The following is a 6,000-nucleotide window of genomic DNA, read 5'->3' on the forward strand; positions in this document are numbered from 1 at the left end:
AAATATATATTTGGAGTTTCTGAAAAAGTGGAAATTTGACAACAACATATATATATAATTATAAAAAGACACTTTATGTAACTTTTTTGTTGTTTTAGACGCTTATTTGATGAATTGGCGAAATTGTAGACATTTTAAATAATCCATAACACCGAAAATGTAATGTTTTATAATACCGAAGAGGCAACATATTGTATTTTACTCTTATCACATTGTCTCTAATTTTAATCGACTTTCTGCGCCAGAAACATTTTTAATTTTTGATTGAAGAAATTTTGTTTTTTACATCAAAGGATTAAATTCATTTTTATGCGTTATATTCTCCGATTTACATCATATCAAAGGACATTATTTCAAACTAATCAATGATTGACATTATTTAAGTTATCGTTTTTATGTTACCAGCGTTTGTTGAGAGAGCGAAATATATATTATAATATGTTTTGTTTTTAATATTATTTGTAATATTATATGTTTTAACATTGATAATAATCCGATCGCGATCGAAACGTTTGTTTATTTATTGCTGGCACATTGTTTTAAATCTTAACTAAAGAATATAATTGTTTTTTTATTTATGTTTCAACTTCTACATTAACGATGTTAATTTTATATAATAATTTTCTGGCTCGTAGTCCTTTTTCTTTGTTTTCTAAATTTTATGAATCTTATTATTAATAGACATTTTAAATAATCCATATATATATATATATATATAAAATTCGCGATTCACGCATTTCTGAAATAAAGATGCCCTTCGAAGAAAAACCTTTCATTTTCTCACATCGTTTAGGCACATGTCATTACAATTCTTTTCAATGGACTTGAATAATCTTTAAAATAAAACTATCTTAATATCGTTAAGCAATCACGCCCAAACCTATCCTCACAACCATCGAGAGGGCGCGTCATTAAGAGAAAGAGAAAGAGAAAGAGAGGAAGGGCGTTCTCGCACAATCACGACAATCGATCCGCCGAATTTCAATAAAGGGCACCGGGTCTTCGCTGGGCGAAGGGACGACTGTGCGGCGTGGGCGGCCCTGTGACCTTGAACAGGACGTGCCTGTCGCGATGCGCACGCGCGTTCGCCCGCAGGGTTCGATCATCCTTCGTCGCCGGGGGCCCTTCGCCACACCGCACCGGCTGGCTTGGAAAGTCGCTTTTCACTTTCACGTCCCTTTCCCTGTCCCTTCGTTCGCCCGCCTGCGTCCCGTTCCACGCAGCGCGCTCTTACATTCTATAAGAATGAGTGCCAGGTTCGTTTGTATAAGAATCTTCGTGGCAGGTTGCGGGGAAGTGCAATTGATAGATCCTCGGCTTGAAAAATAAGAAGACAAAATAATGCACGCATCTCACGCGAACGATCGAAAAGGTATCAACATTAACGCTCGATCGAGTATACAGGTCTGATCAAAGGACCTTCTCGTGTCTCCCTTTCTTTGAGGGCAGCCTCAAAATTCGAGTTTAAATTGCCTTGTTAAGCCGGTCTTCGCTTTCTTCCACCCAGCTGGCCGGAAAATCAAAGCTCTCGGATCACTCGAAAACGTTCATTGGATATATTTGCTTAACAATGTAATATCACTTTTATTTACGCTGTATTATTATTTTATTGTATGTATTATGTAATAATAACATAACAAAATACGTATTGAACAATGTGCGTGTAGATTGTAAAAATAATTTGAGACATGAATGCGAAGAATAACAAATATCTTGCATTATATTTACTTTTCTTAATGCAATGAATTTTTTATCTATGGCAGGAACTAATGAAGAATATGATTTAAAGATAGCTAGAGTATCTTTAAGTAGGGTTATATGATCAACTAAAAGCATTAATGAAGCTCTTTGTATCCTTTGTGCAAAGAAGAGATTAAAGAGGGATGGGATGTTCTGAAGAAAATGAGTCATCCTTAGACCTCTTTATTTTTTAAATATAATTAGGTATGATTCTTTTATTAATCATGGAACATCTGGCATGGCTTTGATGTTGATTACATTAATTAAATTTTCAAGCAGGTTTTTGATATATAAACTATATATCAAATAAAATACTTGTCATTGTTGTTCTTTGCTGAATGATATATCGTAAAGAATATCTTTAAAAATATTATAAAGATTTATATTTATCTCGACAATGGCAGAATTGTGTCTGACACGAATGAGTTTTATGAGAAGGATCGAACACTTCAAAAATAGAATACTGAGTCAATTCTATTGATGCACGTAATAGAGTTAATGTATTGTTCTCTCGTTACGCGATCGCGCCGTATTGTCTATTTAATAGCAATCTTTGTATGTGAGCGATTATGGACAAGTGTTCGATCTTTCATCGCAACTGGTCTTAGATAAGAATGAGCCTCAGTTGGTAGATTGATTATGATTCGACGTAATTCTTCATTAATCGCTTGGATCGTATTATTATATTAGACAATCGATTGAGGAAGTGTCAACGTTTATGTCAGATAAAAGTGGACAATGTTTTTTTTTTTCCAAGTGCATCCTCATTTTTTGATAAATTTTAATGTTTCTTCTTATCATCTAGATATTCTGATAATAAATGTTGTTGCAAAACAACTCTATAATTTTTCTTACACTATGTATTATGTAAAATCGTATAATAAACGGTATTATAAATGTTTGAGGAGAGGTATCTTTTGATCGACGCCGACAAAGTTTTCATTAATTTGAATCAATTAAATCAGCAATCATTTCTTGATTGCTTTTTATGATATCGAGACACTTGGAAAAAATATTTTTTTTTACAGTCGCGATATATGTATATCTTGCTTTATGAATTTTGAAGGAAAATTTGTCCGTCTTTGTTTTTGAGATTTATTTGTTTAATGACGCGTGGGTTTGATTGAACACATTATCAACCTCCGCCAGCCATGCGTGCCACGTTAACTATAAAATTCATGTCAACGCTCGCTCTCGTTGCTCGATCAATATCCGTTGCGAAGCGGTTTTCTCGCGCGCGCCCGCCGCTGTTTCGTTAAACAAATAATTCGCGAAAAAAAGCAAGCTACAGCGAAAAGCTCGCATGGAAACGAATCGAATTTTTATCGTCGAAGCTGTCGCGCGTGAAGTTATCACGAAGAATCGATTTGTCTTATCGTCATGATAAACCGAAAAATTGATTTCAATTTAAAAAAAATGGATACCACGGCTTTGTAGAAAAATTGACAAGATGACATAACCAGGATTCTGAACCAGATTTCATTCGAAGATCTCAGCGTGGAAACGAGAGATCCTTCAGATCGTGTTATACAATTCAAAAACGAGATTTTATTTGCAATCGAATCTGTGCGTAAGGATAGATATTCAGAAGAAATATCGAAGCAACGTCAATCTTCTTTTCGTGTGAAGCTTATCTGGAAAATTTTGCCGTCGTTCCCGAAGAACTGAGTGCAAGGGAAGAATAGTCGAAACTCGTTTTTCGAGATTTCAACTTATTCCTTTCACTATGAAATTCCGGCTAAATCCGCGCGACAAAATGAATCTCGAAAACTGCTCCAGTTTTCCCAGGACTGACGTCTTCCGGTCTTCTAGAAGAGGCTACAGAGACAAAGACTTTCGGAGCACGTCAGAAAATGCGCGACTGAGTTCCCCTTAAAGAACATGCCCCGTGCATGCGTCTCAAACACAACGTGCTCGCACAGTCAAGCATCTTATTTTCAACATTCCAGAAGCGATTCCATCGACTTCTTGCCCCGGCTCAATCAGACACGATCATCGAGTAGCGAGGAGTTTTTTGGTGCTCCGAGAGACCGCCGCCATCCCGAAATCGTTTCGTCAGAGGCGATCGATGAGGAATACTTAATGTCTTGGGAAAACTATCGTTCAAAATTCACCGAATTGTTTTCGTTTACCATTTTCGCTGATTAGCAGAGACTAATTCAGTGAAGATACGGTAAATGAAAATAATTTATTCGATACAGATAAGTTTCTTGTCCTGTCTAAATTTGATCAAATCAATTTGTCATCTTTGAATCTTCATTAAATCTGCGCGATCGTTGAGTGAAGAATCGAATCTTAATCTGAACCGAACGGTCTTTGTTATTCATGCAATTCTCATCGTCACCGAGGTCAACCCGTTGATTTCTAACACTAGGATCATGTGGCAAATCACGACGATTCGATGCCGAAAGGCTCCTTAGAATTACATCATAGATTTTGAAGCGGGAATACGGGAGCGGATTCCCGATGAGTGCATATTCCAGCTCGGTCGATCCGCTCCGGTCGCCTAGGAATGTTCGGCAGGAAATTTCCATTCCCGGCGGTTCGATCGGACCGAAACGAATGGCTCAGGGCCCCGGCGTCGTTCCGGCACGAGTCTGTTCAGCGTAAAGGCCACGGGAAGAACCGACAAATGTCGGAGATTGCCGAAGCGCCGTTGCGCTGAACCACGAGCTACCCTCGGCAGCAGCTCGCGGCTGGCTATGGCTATTGACCGAGCTTGGCGGACCGGCCGGTCAGCTGTGCGCCTCGCCGGCGGTGTGGTATTCTCCTCCGCGGCCAGGAAGAAGCCGTCCACGTAGACGAGGCGGTGTGTCGTTAAGGCCGGCGTAGAGTTCAGCCGATGTGTGAGTCGTCAATAACGGGGAACCGAAATACGAACGAACGTCCGTCCAGAGAGAGTTGGTTGAAAGGAGAGCCAGCGGGGACTCCCTCAGGAGAGGAGTCCAGCGGCGACGGAAGTGCTTGAAAGAAGTGCTCGGTCTCCGGGCGTTGTAGCGACGATCGCGTAGAGACGGTTCCCGGAGAGCCACGCGTATCGTACATATGTCCGCGAGTAGAACCGAGGGGAAAGAGAGACTGACTTCTCCGGTCTTGTCGTCGTTGTCGTCATCGTCGATGGATCGGTCCGAGTGAAAGCCCAAAACGTGCGAATCGCTGACTACACGCGCTGCGGCAAGTAAAGGTAGTTGGAGTAGGAGAGTGAACCCCAGACGGAGCGGGGGGGTCAAAGAGGGCTAGAGAGAGAGAGAGAGAGAGAGAGAAAGAAAAAGAAAAAGAGAAATGTACTGAGAGAGGAAAAAGAGAGAAAGAAAGAGTGAGAGCGAGGGAGGGAAGGAGGAACTTGGCTCACGGGCAATACTCGACATGTAGAGACCGACCGGCTGTGCACGGCCAGTGCGGAGAGGATTGCGCGAGAGAGGATCTGAGAGAGGAAGAGAAAGAGAGAACGGCGCAACGAGCGGTCCTGAGAGAGAGAGAGAGAGAGAGAGACGGGGAAGAGGTTGGTGGGAGGAGGAGAAGAACTGAGGGAGAGAGAGAGTGAAAGAGATAGATCGACCGAGTGTAGGAGAGACACCGAATGAAACAGTGCGAGAGAGAAAGAGAGAGAAAAGGATAGGCAAATAGATAGGTGTCGTGTACGTATGCGTTACGAGTGACGAGTGTGTGCCGCCGCGACGTGCAGGTGTGTGTGTGCGCGTGTTGCAGGCAGGCCGCCGGCACAAAAAGTGCTGGGCCCAGTGGACTTTTCCATACCGGAGGAGAACTGCGTGCGTACGTATATACGTGCGTACATCGTGCGTGCGTGCCGTCCGCGCGCGTGTCTGTGTGTGTGCGCGAGAGTGCGCGCGCCGCCTTCGCGATCGCGGACGGACACGCCGGCGAGTTTTCGGCCGAGTACCTGCGAACGAGGACGGACGGGGACCGATCGATCGACCGATCGACCGATCGACCGATCGACTGACTCTCCTCTCTTCTCTTGTCTTCTCTTCTCTTCTCTCCTCTTCGTCTACGCGATGACCTCCGCTAAGAGAGAAGAAACAGGCGAAAGCTGATAGAGCTGCATCGAAAGGTAGCCAACTCGATTTCGTAGAGTGCGCGCGTCAGGTGCGAGAAGAAGAGAAGGAGAAAGAAAGAAAGAAAGAAAGAAAGAAAGAAAGAAAGAAAGAAAGAGAGAGAAAAAGAAGGAGAGACTTGACCCTTTTCTTTACTCCGGATGAGAGAGAGAGAGAGAGAGAGAGAGAGAGAGAGAGAGAGAGA

General features: G+C 42.2%; 1 protein-coding gene across 1 annotated transcript in view; it reads left to right on the forward strand.

Annotated features, from left to right (window-relative positions):
- The window catches only part of LOC108746411 (phosphatidylinositol 3-kinase regulatory subunit alpha), a 71,558-nt gene that overhangs the window by 30,110 nt on the left and 35,448 nt on the right, over nt 1-6,000 (forward strand). The window lies entirely within an intron of this gene.

This window comes from Trachymyrmex septentrionalis, unplaced genomic scaffold (genome assembly GCF_001594115.1).
Source record: "Trachymyrmex septentrionalis isolate Tsep2-gDNA-1 unplaced genomic scaffold, Tsep1.0 scaffold17, whole genome shotgun sequence".
Lineage (NCBI taxonomy): Eukaryota > Metazoa > Arthropoda > Insecta > Hymenoptera > Formicidae > Trachymyrmex > Trachymyrmex septentrionalis.